Raw genomic sequence first — 14,672 nt, forward strand, 5'->3', positions numbered from 1 at the left:
AAATATATATATATATATATATATATATATATCTCTGACTGAATTTTAAAAGATGCATTTTGCACTGTACTGTTTTAGAATTTTAATGAGTCACCAAATCCTGATTTTGGCAAAATTTAAAGATTTAATAGATCTTTTTTTTGTGTTTACAACTTATGACACTGTCTACAATATATACTTTTTTTTTATACAGTATTATAAGGTGCTGAATAAATTTTGACTTGTATTGCATAAAAACAACAACAAAACCCCACCAGTATATTGCATGCACTCGTACCAAAATCAGGTCATGAAAATATTAGAAACGCAGATAATTGCATTTAATACAGATCTTGTATTGGCTCTGATGTTGTAGCCTATTTCAGCACACGTTGAGGTCAAGTTACAAAATATGAAATATTAAACGCATGCTAATGTAAAATATGAAGGATTTGAACGCTTCTATGGGGGAGTCTCGGTAGGGCCAGCAGGGGGGGTCATGGGGTCCCGAGAGAAAGCTCATAATGTGCCTGCATTCTATCGTGTGTGTGTGTTGTGTGTGTTGTTATAAACGTGAATTATAATCACCTAGCATGTGTTTAGTCCACTATTTCCTCATAAGCAGTTTTAATAGAGCAGAAAAGGGTAAAAAAGCATCATCAGGTGTACCTAAAGTTGTGACCCGAGAGTGTATACTTACAGAATCAATAATCATATGTTGTATTAATACTCCCCCTTCTCCTCTTTTTCTGTCTTGGATATATTGAGAGAAAACAAGGTGAGAAACAGCGTGCGAAGAAATATACTCAAGAATATGGATATACAGTATTGAATATTTTATTTGTATGTTCAGGATTTATTTTGATGTGCTATGGTATTTTTTTTAATTTTAGTTTTATTTTACAAAGTATTATTTTTTATCTTCTGTTGTCTTTACTGCATTTTTTCAAATTGTTTAATGCTATATATTGAAATTATTTTATCATGTATTATATTTATATATCATTATTTCCATATTATTTGATATATATCTTCTACTTTGTATATATTTACATTTTGTAACATTATTTCACCAATATATGTGTGTTTGTAACTTATGATCGATTTTTGTACAGTATTTAAACTATTGCTATGTGTTATATTGTTAAGTGGTATACCGCAAGTAGGTGGCTTCTCAGAGGATATTTTTTATATTATTAAGTATTTATCACTAATCGTCACGGCAAAGTTAATGGGCCAAATGATGATGACAAAAATGTAATGCCTACCTCTTAACGGTCATGAATAAATCAGTTTTCATGCACACATCCAAGAGGCGTGTAATTTTTTTCTCCACTCCAAACTTTTCTGAAGCGCCTTAAAAAAAACCCATCGCTAATCTCTAATCAATGACGGCTGCTATCAGAGTGACAGGCTGACTAAGGATACGTACAGTATATGTCTTCAAAAATATTAATAAAGACTAACTTTGACACCAGCTCTGTTCTATCTGCACACATCTATCAGATAAATGGACGTAATTAAAATAATGTGACTGCTTTCATGTGTGCTGCCTTGGGAAAAAAAATGACAGGTTTCGCTACTTTTGACAATGCAATTAAACCCTCGTAATCCCCACCTTTTTTTTTTGTCACTTTTGGGCATTTTTTTTTAAGTTGAAAAGATGGCAGTGATGGTACGATAAGAGAGCGTAAAACACCTTATGTGCAGTTATTTCACAGAAACACGATCAACTGGGTTTCAATAATTTGGAGAGGTTAGGAGACTCAAAGATGTTTTTACTCTTCTTCCGGATGTTTTAAACCTTTTTTGTGCTGTTTTCTCTGACACTATTTATTTGTGGGGCCAAATATAAGGAGGAAGCCACATTTACGTGCCAGCTCCTATATGTTTTTAAATCTGGGAAGCAAAGAATGCAATTTCTATTAGCTGAAGAGACAACTTGCACATTTGGTAACAAACTGGAGTCAAAATGGATGCCACAAGCCTCACTCATAAGAGAGGAGGAGCATGAGATTTCTCTTACAGACAAACAACTTATACACAATGAAAGAAAACTACTTAGTAGTACTTACAGTAATCGCCGTAATCAATGAATAAATATTGTAATATATAAGATCTAAAATTTAAAAAATAAGCAAAAAAAAAACTTACGTAAAAAAAAAAGACGTAATAAAAACATTCATGGCTTCTTTTTTATTATTATTATATATATTTTTTTTATATCTTTCAATAACTCTAAAAATGACCTAAAATGGAAAATGGTAAATGAATCTAGCAGACTAGTCTTGTAGTTTCTCTCAAATATGTAACCAAACAGGCTAACCGCAATATTAGATACGGTACTAGAACTACAATTACACTATCAAATAGATGACGTTAATACATACATCAATTAGCATTATGTTCGTAAGGGCCAAATTTATATACCGGACTTGTATTGAATTCCACTCGGCAAGTGTACCTAAAGTTGTGGCCAGTATTTCGACTCATCTGGTAAACAAAAAAATTCAAAAAATTTCTCAACAGTTTTTGAGTTCCCTCGACTGCATCAAGCGACACATTTCCCGTTTGAAAATAATCGGCGCCTCGCTTGACATGCACGCTCGCGTCGCCGCCTCCTTCGCCTTTTTGTTTGCTTTGACACGTGCGCCCCAATTAGCATTTCTCAGCCGTAAGTGGGAGCGGAAAGGGACACATTCTTGAAAAATAAAATAAAGAAAAAAAGATCCACCCACTATGCATGCCCGGATGATCTGGTTTAGTGTGTGACAATGTGACCAAAATTATGTTTACGTAATGATAATTATTTTCAGGTACGCGTTAAGGTAGACAAATGTGGAACGCTCCAAATTAGACAACAGTGGGAAACTTTTCGTGCAATATACAGTTTTTAACACAAATGTGTTTAATCGTCCACATTAAGTGGCACGTTCGCGTATTGAGGCAGAGGCAGAGTACGGTGAGCTTTAAAGGACAACAAGGTAAGTATTTCGCTGTCAAGTGCCCTCCAGTGGGTGTACGTTATTATGGCGGTGTGATATGATAATCACAAATTTACAAATACAATTAGGGTTAAAATGGATGGATAGATGGATGGACAAAATAGTTTAACTTTAATTTTATATTAAATTATGTAAAAAAACAAAACAATCAATCTAGCTATGTTAAGTTAGGCTACTTATTAGCTTAGCTCCTGAATTATTGGCAGAGAAAGTGAACACCACTGATGCTATGAATCCCAAAATGGTGGCGGCAAAAGAACGAAAGACTTTCAGTAATGCGCTCAACTTTTTATGAGTTCTTGAGATCTCACTGTGTCTGTTGAAAAACGCATGCTAATCCGCAAGCGTTATTACTGTTGCTTAGTCGCCTCGTCAGTGTTTTGACGAAGAATTCGCTGTACAAGTCAAACTTAAAGAGTTGGTATAGTTTCCTTTTAGGGACTGGAGTTTGTAAATTACACCCTTTTAAACGGTGCGGTAAGTAAAATTTTGAAGTATAGTTTTAATGCATGTAGAGCTCTTAACATTAGAAATGTCTGTCAAAACGGCAGGCTAGTTCTTGTGTTATTAGCCTAGCCAGTGACATTCACATACATGTACATGTATGGTGGCCTTTAAGGGACAAAAGGCATTCAATAATGTGCTCAGTGGTACAAGTCAAACTTGTTCTGAGTTTGTGAGTGTCAGTAATGAAAAGAATTACAGGCTAATTCACTAAAGTTATTAGCCTAGCTCATGACAGCCGCTTGTACGGTGGCCTTTAAAGGACAGGAGGCATTTGCTAAAACAGTAGAGGAAATACTGTATTATAATAAATTCTGCTTTTATTATTACTTTGGAAGTTCAGACACTAGAATAAAACGCAAACTTTGTGTGCTTGACATTCTGATTTACAGTCGCTATTAACTGTCAAATTAGCGCATCCTAATCCTTTGCGATTCCAAAATCTGCAAATCTCAAATTGCACAGATCCCTCGCTGCCGGCTGTCACCATAATAATAATAATAATACTAATAATAAAAAAAAAAGTGCTCTTAAAGCCGCTCTTTCCTGACATTAAAAGGAGCATGCGCGTGGTTGCAGGCGTATATTTATGAATAGGAACCTTTAATTAGGGCCCGTGTTTCCTCGGCGAGTCACATTGAGGGATGGTCCTGGGCGACATTCATTAATGATAATCACCAAGAGCGATGATGGCGCAGCTACAGGCCACGTCTCGGGGGAGCCTGCACTTGAAAAGAAGAATTAAATTACACACGGTGACTCTTTAATTGCGTGGAAAGAAAAAAAGGGGGGAAATATATAGCCATCATTGTTAAATATGCTCGTTAGGGGATCAAGGATTTGTGTGAGGGTCTCTCATCCTTAAACTCGAGAAGGCGATGCCACACGACGACGCAGACAAGTTTTTACGAGTGCACACTCAAGATGCGTGTACTTGGTTAGGCTCTCTTGAAAATATTTCTTACCAAGCTAAGCCACGAAGGTCTATAATGAGAGAACAAGAAATGGCAACGATATTTTCATGAAATACGAGCTTTGAAAATGGCACAAAAATGACTCCATGTGCAACGACGTAAAAATGATGCTAAAGTAGGAAGTTCAATGTTTAGGTAAGGTGGTTAATATTGTTTTATTTTTTGTGAACAACAGTGGTTAAGTTGAAAGTTCAAAATAAATGTTAACATTGGACAACCCGCATGTCACCTACTTAAAATAAGTAATTATTTAGATTTTTCTGGAAACAAAAAATTGAACCAATTGCATCATGAGGAGATGATTTAAGAATGTTTTTTGTGTGCAAAAAAATGACCTAGGCAATTATTTTAAGAGAATTACAATGTGCTTTACGTCATTGTTGGAGAAGGTGTTTCCATTTTTAAGTATAACTAACATTAGAAAATTAAGAATAAAAACACCTTAAAAAAAATACACAAGCAACCTCTAAATTCAAATGCTCACCAGTTCATTTCGAAATTCCACCTAAAATGTTTGTGAAATACTGCTATCATTGTCACCTGTTATCAAGGGCATTCTGTTTGACTAATAACAGCATAAAAAAATAAAATGTTTTATTGTCATTTATTATGAGTATTTTTTATTAACTAATTATATGACACGTAACAATTTTTGATTATGTAAATTGCACAAAGCTAAGAGTTATTTTTAGCTTTATGCCACTATTTCTCTTCAGGATGCACCGTTTTGAAATATGTTAGACTGTAGAGGATCAATGGTGCCTGGTTTATATAGTAATAATAATAAAAAAAAACACTGATTGCCAAAAAGTCCTCCCAAGCTGGCTGATTACATCCAACATCTGTCAGGACTTTTGTGACATTTCTCAGACGCCTGCCGTTGCACTGATTAAATGGCAAACTAACTGATCACCCAAATAATTGGCAGTCGCAGGCGTAATTAACATTTTGCCCAAAAGTTTGACACACACACGTGCACACACAAAAAAACATCCCTGACCTAATTGCTCAGTCTCACTGCACTAATTAATCACAGCTGACTCAACATGTTGACAAGGTTAGCTCGGTGACGTGCCACAACAGAGAGAATTCAGTTTCTCAATCTTTCTCCTCAGTCCTTCCCAAATTTGATGGCAAAAAACAAAACCCGTGTCCAATGAGTCTATTTTTACATGAGTGGAGGTGAGAGAAGGGGAAGTAGAAGAAGAAGAAGAAAACCACGAAGGCGGGATCGAAGCCGGGTCATGATGCGCCATTAATCAAAAAGAATGACATGGCTGTCTCCCGTGACAAGCGGTGGCGTGTCGGATCCTCCTCCCGCCTACCGGCGCGACGCCGAGCCAACTTTATTAATCAAGCCTCCGCCCGTTAATTGTCACCCGTAAATTACCCCATTTGGATTTTTTAATAATCTCGGAGGCTCAGTGCTAACAATCTGCCTTCTGATTGGAGTTTTATTGAGAAGCGAGATGGAGACGCAAATAGCTTTCTCGTCACCTCTCGTCCGCTGACAGTTATGAAATACAATTATGATCGGCCGCGGCTGCTTGAGGATTCACCGGGCGCACCCCCGCCTGTCTAAGGGGGCGGCGTTCGGGGGTCTACTGCGAGTCCCCGCTGATAAGACATCTCCTTTAACTAGCACTTCAGTTCTCCATGTAAAACTGCATTTACACCACATGCTTCAAGTGACTATTTCCATTTGATGTATGTGTGGGTGGTACGAGGGTGCGCCAGGAACTTGAAGGGGATGCATGACCTGAGTTTGGGAATGGATGGCATAGATAGAGTTAAATACATTCTATATATGGAACAGTAGTGGTGCTTCGGGCAAGAATTTATTTCAAGGGTGCACCTAGGTGAGATGGGGTGCGCCAACACTGTTATGATGTTAAGGGAGGGTGTGTGTCGCTTTTTAAAAGTTTTGGAATGGATGCACCGAAAATGAAATATTGTTTCAATGTGCTATTTAAGCGGAGACAGACGAGGGAATTGCAAATTGGAACCGCCCTCCCGGGGGTGCACATGATTAAGAGTGTATTCAGGTATAACAAACAATGATTTATTATTATTATATATATTTTTTTATATTTCCTCTTTAAAAATATTTTTGGCTGCAAATAATTGTAAAAAATAAATAAAATAATGGTACTTTCAGTAGCTATCTTTATGGTGTGTATGAAAAAAAGGAGAGGGGTGCGGCCACTCTGTCAAACTGTTAAAGGGGTTTCAAAAGTGTGGCATATAACATTAAATATGGTTTATATTTGGTAAATTAGTGCACAGACGTAAATTATAAACTGGGAGTGACTTCCTGAGGGGTGCGCAAGATTATAAATGTCAAGGCATTCTTCTACAGTATAATATGATTAAAAACATCCAAGGGAGTGTGTGCGGGTGAAAGGGGGTGCACCAATTTAAGAGATTTGCACGTTATAATGTTATAATTAGGGGTGTCAAAATTAGTGCGTTCATTTTGAGTTAATTTAAAGTTCCTTTAATGCCACAAATTTTTACTTGGAAAGCCTGTATTGGGGGAAGTCCGGTCCCAACGCAGCAGACACGTACACGTAAAATTTAGCAGTAATACATTTAATAATAATGCATGTATTTGTGGAGACTAGGGTCAAGTTTTATCTTACAGTTTTTAAAATGTGCAGAAGTTACTTCATGCGTTTTCTGATTACATAGTTTGACTTTTATTATATTAGTATATTAGTTTGTTCTTTTATTTTAATCTTCTTATGTCTAATTGTTTTAACTGCCTGTTGGCTTTTATGTGTTTGTATTTTATTTGTTTGCAAAGCACCTTGTGCTGTGTTGCTTCAAAGGTGCTATATAAATGAAATTATTATAATATTATTATCATAAGATTGGATAGCTCTTAATATGATAATAAAAATTCACTGAGCTGTCACCAATGTTTTACAAATGCAATTATGCCATCTAGTGGCAGAAAAATGACCTCGAAACAAATCAATATCACACTCATCAAGTCATGCGATTACTTACAAATAACCATTTTAATCACCTGACACCCCTTGTTATAATAGTTCAATTGTTTTGTTCCCACAAAGAATGGTTAAATATGAGCATTTGCTTTACAAAACAAAACTTTCACACCGGCAAGGAGGGGTGCGCCAACCATGTCAGGATGTTGAAGGGGGTGCTTGGCTTTAAAAATGATGTTATGGATGACTTGGAGCATTAAACATGGCGCAAATACATAAGGGCTTCCTAAACAGTGAGTGCCCTCCTAAGAGGTGCCAAAGATTGTAAGTGCAATTGTAATTTGCTATAATAAAGTATATACACTATACTGAAATGACGATGCAAGCTGGTAAATCAATTTGTTCTGCCTGTCACTAACCGTAACACGCATAGATAGATGAACAAAGACTATTTAGTCATAAATAATTTTGTGAGCAATTAAGTGAAATTGGATAGGAATTGCTGCTTTAAAGGATATCAACTCATAGGCTGCCCTGGCGGTCAAGGACGCTGGTGTGAGGGGGAGGAGGAGGGGGTGGGGTGGGGTGGGGTGATGTGGTGTGTGGGGGGCGGGGCTCATCCATCAGAGGATTTGTTGGTAATGGAAGAAGCCAGTGACAGTGATCATCAGCACCGCAAACAATGGACCATAAACATCCCATGACAAGTGGTCACACATACGGGGACGAGGGGGAGGGGGAGGGGGATGTTTGGCCACAGGGATCGCATGGTGTGTGTGTGTGTGTGTCTCTCACACAGGAGAAACACGAAGAAAGGCAAACACACACTAGACAGGCTTCTTCATGAAAATTCTTATTTGCTATATGTAAACGCTCTCATGTCATCTTCACTGCATAAAAAATAACCGTGACCAATCATGCTTTCACTTTCATGGACACCAATTAAAGAAAAGTTCTCAATCTTTAAAAAAAAATTAAAATCTATACACAGTAGAGTATGTACAGTATGGAATGTGATTTTCTTCCCAATCGGAGTGTTTTGTCAGTATTTGTGTCAGTTAAACACACTGGCGCCACTTTAATTGGCCGACGTTTAACAGGCTTTTTATGTTTAGAACAGACGTGGGCCAATTAGCGCAATCCTACATAACGCTTAAATACTGGACCAGCACACTCAACTCGCTTCCTCACTTTGCTCTACTCTGTGTGTGCGCGCCAGCGTCAACGTTTGCAGTCGCGTACTATGCATCTATATATATGGTTGAACATAATAAATTGAATGTTGTATGCCTGTTTTAGCATGTGTGTGTGTGTGTGTGTGTGTGTGCGAGCATGTCTCAAAGCGACAAAGTCTCCTGTCAGCCTTAACAGCTGTCGTGTTGCGTTCAATGACTGTTGGCTTCAATGCGGCCTTCACTCTGGAGGATACATCTAATTGCTCTAATCAACGCCGCTGTGTTAAAAAGTGGGGAACTCTTCTTTTTTTTGCTTCTTAAATAGCAAATTAATTTTTTTCTTCTAAAACGTTCCCAGATCAATTTAACAGTATTTTTAGTTTCGACAGCTTTTCAGAGTGCGTCAGCGTCATTTGTGACAGCTGAAAAGTGAAAAAAGCGCCCGACGTGGACACACAAAATGTGGCAGGCGGGCGGGCTGTGATGTGCGCGTGTCAAACGACTTATCTCGCTAAAGCGCTCGCTGGCACGCCCGTCACTAAACTTCACAAACGGCCGAGCCTTCAAACATGTCAAAAAAAAAAAAGAAAAAAAAAGAGAGAGCGAGAAACGGAGTCATCACATCACACATCAGTCATGTAGCCACCAGCGAAATGAGCGAGGTGTCATGTGCACTCAAGGAGACGCTCGCTGATGACGCTTTCAATCTGAACAAGACTCCAAGTGATAACATCTTCTTTTTACTGCTCACTCTCAGTTCAGTCTTAATCAATTACACCCTTTGATTGCCGACGACGATTAGCATAAAATTTCACGCAGAGTGACTGTTGATATTTGAAGAGCAAAACAAGCTTTTGGGGAAATGTTGTCTAAACACAACGTTGTTATTAAATGAGAGTTTGTTCTGTGGCAAACGTTTTTTAGATGATGAGCCTGTAGTGCATTTGAACGCAACTTGGCTCCCACTGAGAAACAAACAAGAACTTGTCTTTAACAAGCAATTTATTTTCATTGTTGTCTTTTCTTTGAACACACCCGCGCGAAATAGCAGCTATACAGATTTACATACTAAAAAGTGCATCGACACACGTTCACACAAACATACTGGGAAAGCACATTTGTGAACGTGACTTTTTATGTCTTAACAACAGAAAGACTGGAAAAGTGGCAGCATAGTCGTGTCTAGCCCAGTTTTGAGAGTACAGAAGCAACCGTACAGTACATCCACACGCCTCTAAAATTTGAAAGATCTTAAAGAGGGCCCCAACCCCCAAAATTCTTTACAATACATTCTATCCAACACCACTAGTCTAAATATGGCATTGTGATTTATATTGTTTGTAGAATATGAACAAAGCAGCAAAATCTACCTGTTTTACATCCATCTCAGGGGGCGGCCATTTTGCCACTTGCTGTCAACTGAAAAAAGACATCACAGTTGCTCATGAATCAGCAAACGACCAACCGCGGCTCAGCTTGTGAATGTCACATGACAAAACTCAGAAATCAGGTGAGCCGTGATTGGTCATTACCTGAGCAACTGTGATGTCACTTTCAGTCAACAGCAAGGGACAAAATGGCTGCCTCTAAAATGGATTAAAAAACGGTTACGAAAATGGATGGATGGATTTTGCTGCTTTATTCCTATTTTTAGGTAGGAGTTAGCCGCGTTCTTTTTCTAGCAACAAAACGTAACAGGTAGCCAGACAATACCACTGTCCCCGATATATTGCGACTAGCCAAAGAACTGGATGCCCATAACTGAAACTTCACTTCGACAATGTGTGTTGTCAATGTGCGACAATGTGCGTTGTCATGACATGTCATTTACGTGCAACTGTTGTTTGTAACGACGGCTTAAATGGACGCCAAAAAACAACAACATGAGGACAGACCAGCATCGTCTCACTTACCAGGCTGCTGCTTATCACAGATGGGGCATGATGAGCGCTGCCCCTGGCTGATGACATCCTCATCTCAACAGGAAATACATAAAAAAAAAAAAGAAGTTTTTTTATATTGATCTAATTCAGTTGTGCACTACTACTACTTTTGCACCATGCAGATATTTTATTGTGAAAAAAAAAAACGATAGCAGAACATCATATTTGAATCTTCATTAATTCAGTGCATGCCTGCCTTGAATATAACAATATTTCACAAGAGATTAACAAGAGGCAGGCTGGTTTTATCGGCTGCAAATAACCATGTAAAATACGTGCTAAAGAATGCAAATCATTAAAGCCGCATTAAACAATATTATTGACCTTTCCGTGGCCACACTTTCTTTTTTTTTTTCTTTTTTTTTTATAAACCTCACCCACGTAGACTCCGATTAACATACGCTGCTCTTAATAAATTACATATTATAAAAGAATTAGGCACAACTGGGTGCGTTTTTATGAGCCCGTAAAGGTGAAGGCCACGCATATTAAGGTGTTCACGCGCCGTGAACTTTTGGAGTAAGTTGCCAAATTAATTCCGCCATTGTGTTCCGTTTTCAATCTGCCAGAGTGTTCTAAAGTAAAAGAGAATTTCTATTATCACCCAGAAACTGAGAAGAAGTTAAATGTGCTTACTAGAGTTGAGGGTCACACAACACCTGTTTGGACAAAAGTTATACAATAGTTTTTCTTTATTTGAGGAGCAATTTTTAATTATTATTATTATTTTTTTAAGTGTGCTTTGATTGTGTGTGTGCTGTATAAAGTTGCGACTGGATTCAGATTAGGTTATGTGTTGTGCCAAAACAATCCCACCCAAATCTATGTATGGCATAACAATCACATAAATTAACTAAACTTAGTGAAGCTATCTTGCGGAATTACAAATCAACATTTTTGTAGTGTGGTGGCTCATGTGAGAAGGTCAAGCCTTTAATGGTAGATTGTTAGTTAACGAGCTAGCTGTTAGGATTACGGCAAAACTATACAACTTTTTTTGTACCAGGGTGGCCAAACAAGCAAGCCATGACATTTTGGGAAAGGAGGTCCATTTTTTACATTGGCGAGTAAGCATGAGTAGCAATGCAAAACGGTGTTGGGCTGGCCAAGAAAAAGCAAAATTTTTGTTCAAATTCCTTTTCAGTGTAAGTTATCAAGTTTACTCATAAGCTATTGAGCATAGAACAGAATTATGACAACATTAAAATAACAAGTTAGCAGGATTATAGCACAACTATAAAACAAATTCTGCCATTTTTGGTGAAGTTTTTGCAATCTGTCAGTCAATCAGTTAGTTAGCTAGCTAGCTTGTTCAAGATTTCAAATTTTTGGCACGTGCCAAACAAGAACCCATGATTTATTATTATTTTGCATGAAAAAGTAACCTCTTTCCATGTTACTGTCTGCTTGAATTGGGGTCGATCGTGATAAACACTACTTGGTTTTATGACTGGAATCATAATTTATCAATTCTGCTGTTGCTTTTATAGGGAACATTAATTTGAAATTGGAACTAAAATTGAACACAAACGAGCACTTGGAACGTGTTTTTACATGCTTATAGCTTGTGGTCATTCAGTAAAAGCAGGGAGTTTCTCTTCAAGTAGAAACCCTTTGCAAGTATATGTTCCGAGCAGCTCAGGTAACAAAACTGTCACGGACAAGCGAGAGGTTGTCAATACGAGCCAAACAATACAACATTTTCTTTCTACCTGACCCAAGTCTCGCCTGGCACAACCTGACACCGAAAAACGGCTCGCTGTCGCCGTGACAGCTGAACGGACACGCAGGGAAAGTTTGCCTCAGTTCTACACATCTCTTACAAAAAACAAGTAAATCCAAAGCACTTGGGGAGTGTGGTGGGAAAAAAAAAATGACACGCAACAATAGCATCTACCAATAGCACTGTCAAACAACGCCACCTCTCTCGGATGTTAAAAGCTTTAAGAGTTGATGTCTCGGTGACACTGGCAGCCTCGGGATGTCACACATGCTTGACGACTTGAGAGCGGTCCTCTGTTTTTTTTTTTTTTTGTTCCTTTTTTTTCCGTGGGCGTGCGCATCTCCGGGCGGCAAAAGTGACATTTGAGGGGCACTTTACACAAGCCGGCGTTTGCTGCGGGGGGATCCTCCGTATCACCTAAAGAGCCTTTGTCAGTCATCGGAAAGCTGTCACCTTTCCGGGGGCCGATACGGTAGGGGGGAGAGCGCTGACAGCTTGGAATTAATGAGAGGTGCATGACAGCGCACCTCACAGCTCTCGTCGGCGTGTGCGCCAGTGTGGATGCGCGTGTGGCCCTTTGTCTCAAGAGGATGGACCGACTTCCTCACAATGCAGCCGGAATGATAGATAAGACGAGACACGCCGGTGGTTGTTTGGTTGGACTCGGCGCAGGTTTACCAAAACTTTGAAGGACCGCACCCCATTTAAACATCCCGACAGAGTTGAAACTGTAATTACCTGGAGGGCACCTGGCACAGGTGGTTGCAAGTGGCATCGAGGTGGTCAAATAAAGTCATTAAACTACTTTGGGTACCCACCCCGCGCACCCTTTCAACATATTGACAGACATGGCGCACCCCCTTCCCCCAACCCATATATAGACTTGCATTACGCTTCATCAAACGCACCCTGTGGCGGACACTTGAGCACCCCCCCTGGGGGTGGCTGCGAGTGTCATCTAGGTCAGCGGTCCCCATCCTTTTCTGTGCCATGACTGGTTACACATTAAGCAATATTTTGATGGGCTGTTGGACATAGAAAACAGATTCAGGCTGCTCCCTCTAAATTTGGGGGCGGGGGGGTCTCTTGGGATAAAAATGGAGGAAAATAATCAATAGTACCGCATTGACAAAAGACACCGGCCCACTTGGTATCTGCCCTGTATGCCAGATGGCTAGTCCCTTTCTTGGAGTAATGGGAGTCAATGACACCATCAAGGTGATACTTCTCACTTCTAGCGATGTAAGACTGCTGATATTGCCTCTTAAATGCAGCTTTATTTTTCTTGGAAGTTCTCGACTCTTCAGTCTCATGATTTGTTTTTCTCTCCTCTTTATAGAAGCACTCCAAAGAAGTTTGTTTTTACAAATTTTAGTTTACTTTACTGATATATCATGTAACAGAGACCGCAATTTTCATAACACTCTAATGGAATATTTTTTGCTCAGTCTTCCATGGTCTGGTACCAAATGTACGCACGTTTAAACATCCTGACTGTCAGGGTGGGCCTGAGTGGTTGAGGAACGGTGGACCCAATTGCGGGGAAGCAAGGCAGTGAGACCAGAATGAAGTGCAATATGAAGAACTTTCATGAAACATAGGGAGAAAGGTGAGCAGGCAATCGTGACTGGACTCATCGCCATGACCGGACGGGACGTGAGTGGACCGGTCGCCATTACAGGACGGGACGTGAGTAGACCGGTCGCCATGACTGGACAGGACGTGAGTAGACTAGTCGCCATGATTGGAACGAGCACGACTTGACAGGACCTGACTTGCCTTGACTTGACTTGACTTGCTGTGGAGTGACTTGACTTTGCTGGGGCTATGACGGCTTGGCTAGCTGTGACGATGACGGCTTGGCTAGCTGTGACGAAGACAGGTTGGCTAGCTGTGACGAAGACGGCTTGGTTAGCTGTGACGAAGACGGCTTGGCTAGCTGTGACGAAGACGGCTTGGCTAGCTGTGACGAAGACGGCTTGGCTAGCTGTGACGAAGACGGCTTGGCTAGCTGTGACGAAGACGGCTTGGCTGTGACGAAGACTTGACGCAAAAACCTCCACACATAACATAGGCAATGCACCCACACCAACTGGACAAACACAACAGACTAACTAACACTAATGAGACACACCTGGGGAAGGGTAGACACACACAGGTGAACGTGGACATAACGAGACAAGGGAAGAAACCACAGACAAAAACAACAAAAACACCTATAACAAAACAAAACCCCAACCCCCACAGAACCGAAACATGACAGAGTTGGTGCACCCTCCTCTCTACTTCGCCCTAAAAAAACTGATGTTAAAAAAACAAAATGGGTAATTATTATACTAGACAGCTATTACACATTTCAAGTGGCGCACCCCCTGGGGTGCACGCTCCACAATTTGGGAATCCCTGATTTAGTGTGAC

The 14,672-nt window shown here is 39.6% G+C and overlaps 1 long non-coding RNA gene across 3 annotated transcripts in view; it reads right to left on the minus strand.

Moving 5' to 3' along the window:
* The window catches only part of LOC147157786 (uncharacterized), a 139,576-nt gene that overhangs the window by 46,133 nt on the left and 78,771 nt on the right, over window positions 1-14,672 (minus strand). For all 3 annotated transcript variants that reach the window (XR_015091119.1, XR_015091118.1, XR_015091120.1), the window contains exon 4: window positions 10,502-10,564. This is a non-coding gene — a long non-coding RNA (uncharacterized LOC147157786). The remainder of the gene's footprint in view (window positions 1-10,501; window positions 10,565-14,672) is intronic.

The sequence above is a fragment of the Leptonotus elevatus genome, chromosome 19 (assembly GCF_054856555.1).
Source record: "Leptonotus elevatus isolate MCC_2025b chromosome 19, RoL_Lele_1.0, whole genome shotgun sequence".
Classification (NCBI taxonomy): Eukaryota; Metazoa; Chordata; class Actinopteri; order Syngnathiformes; family Syngnathidae; genus Leptonotus; species Leptonotus elevatus.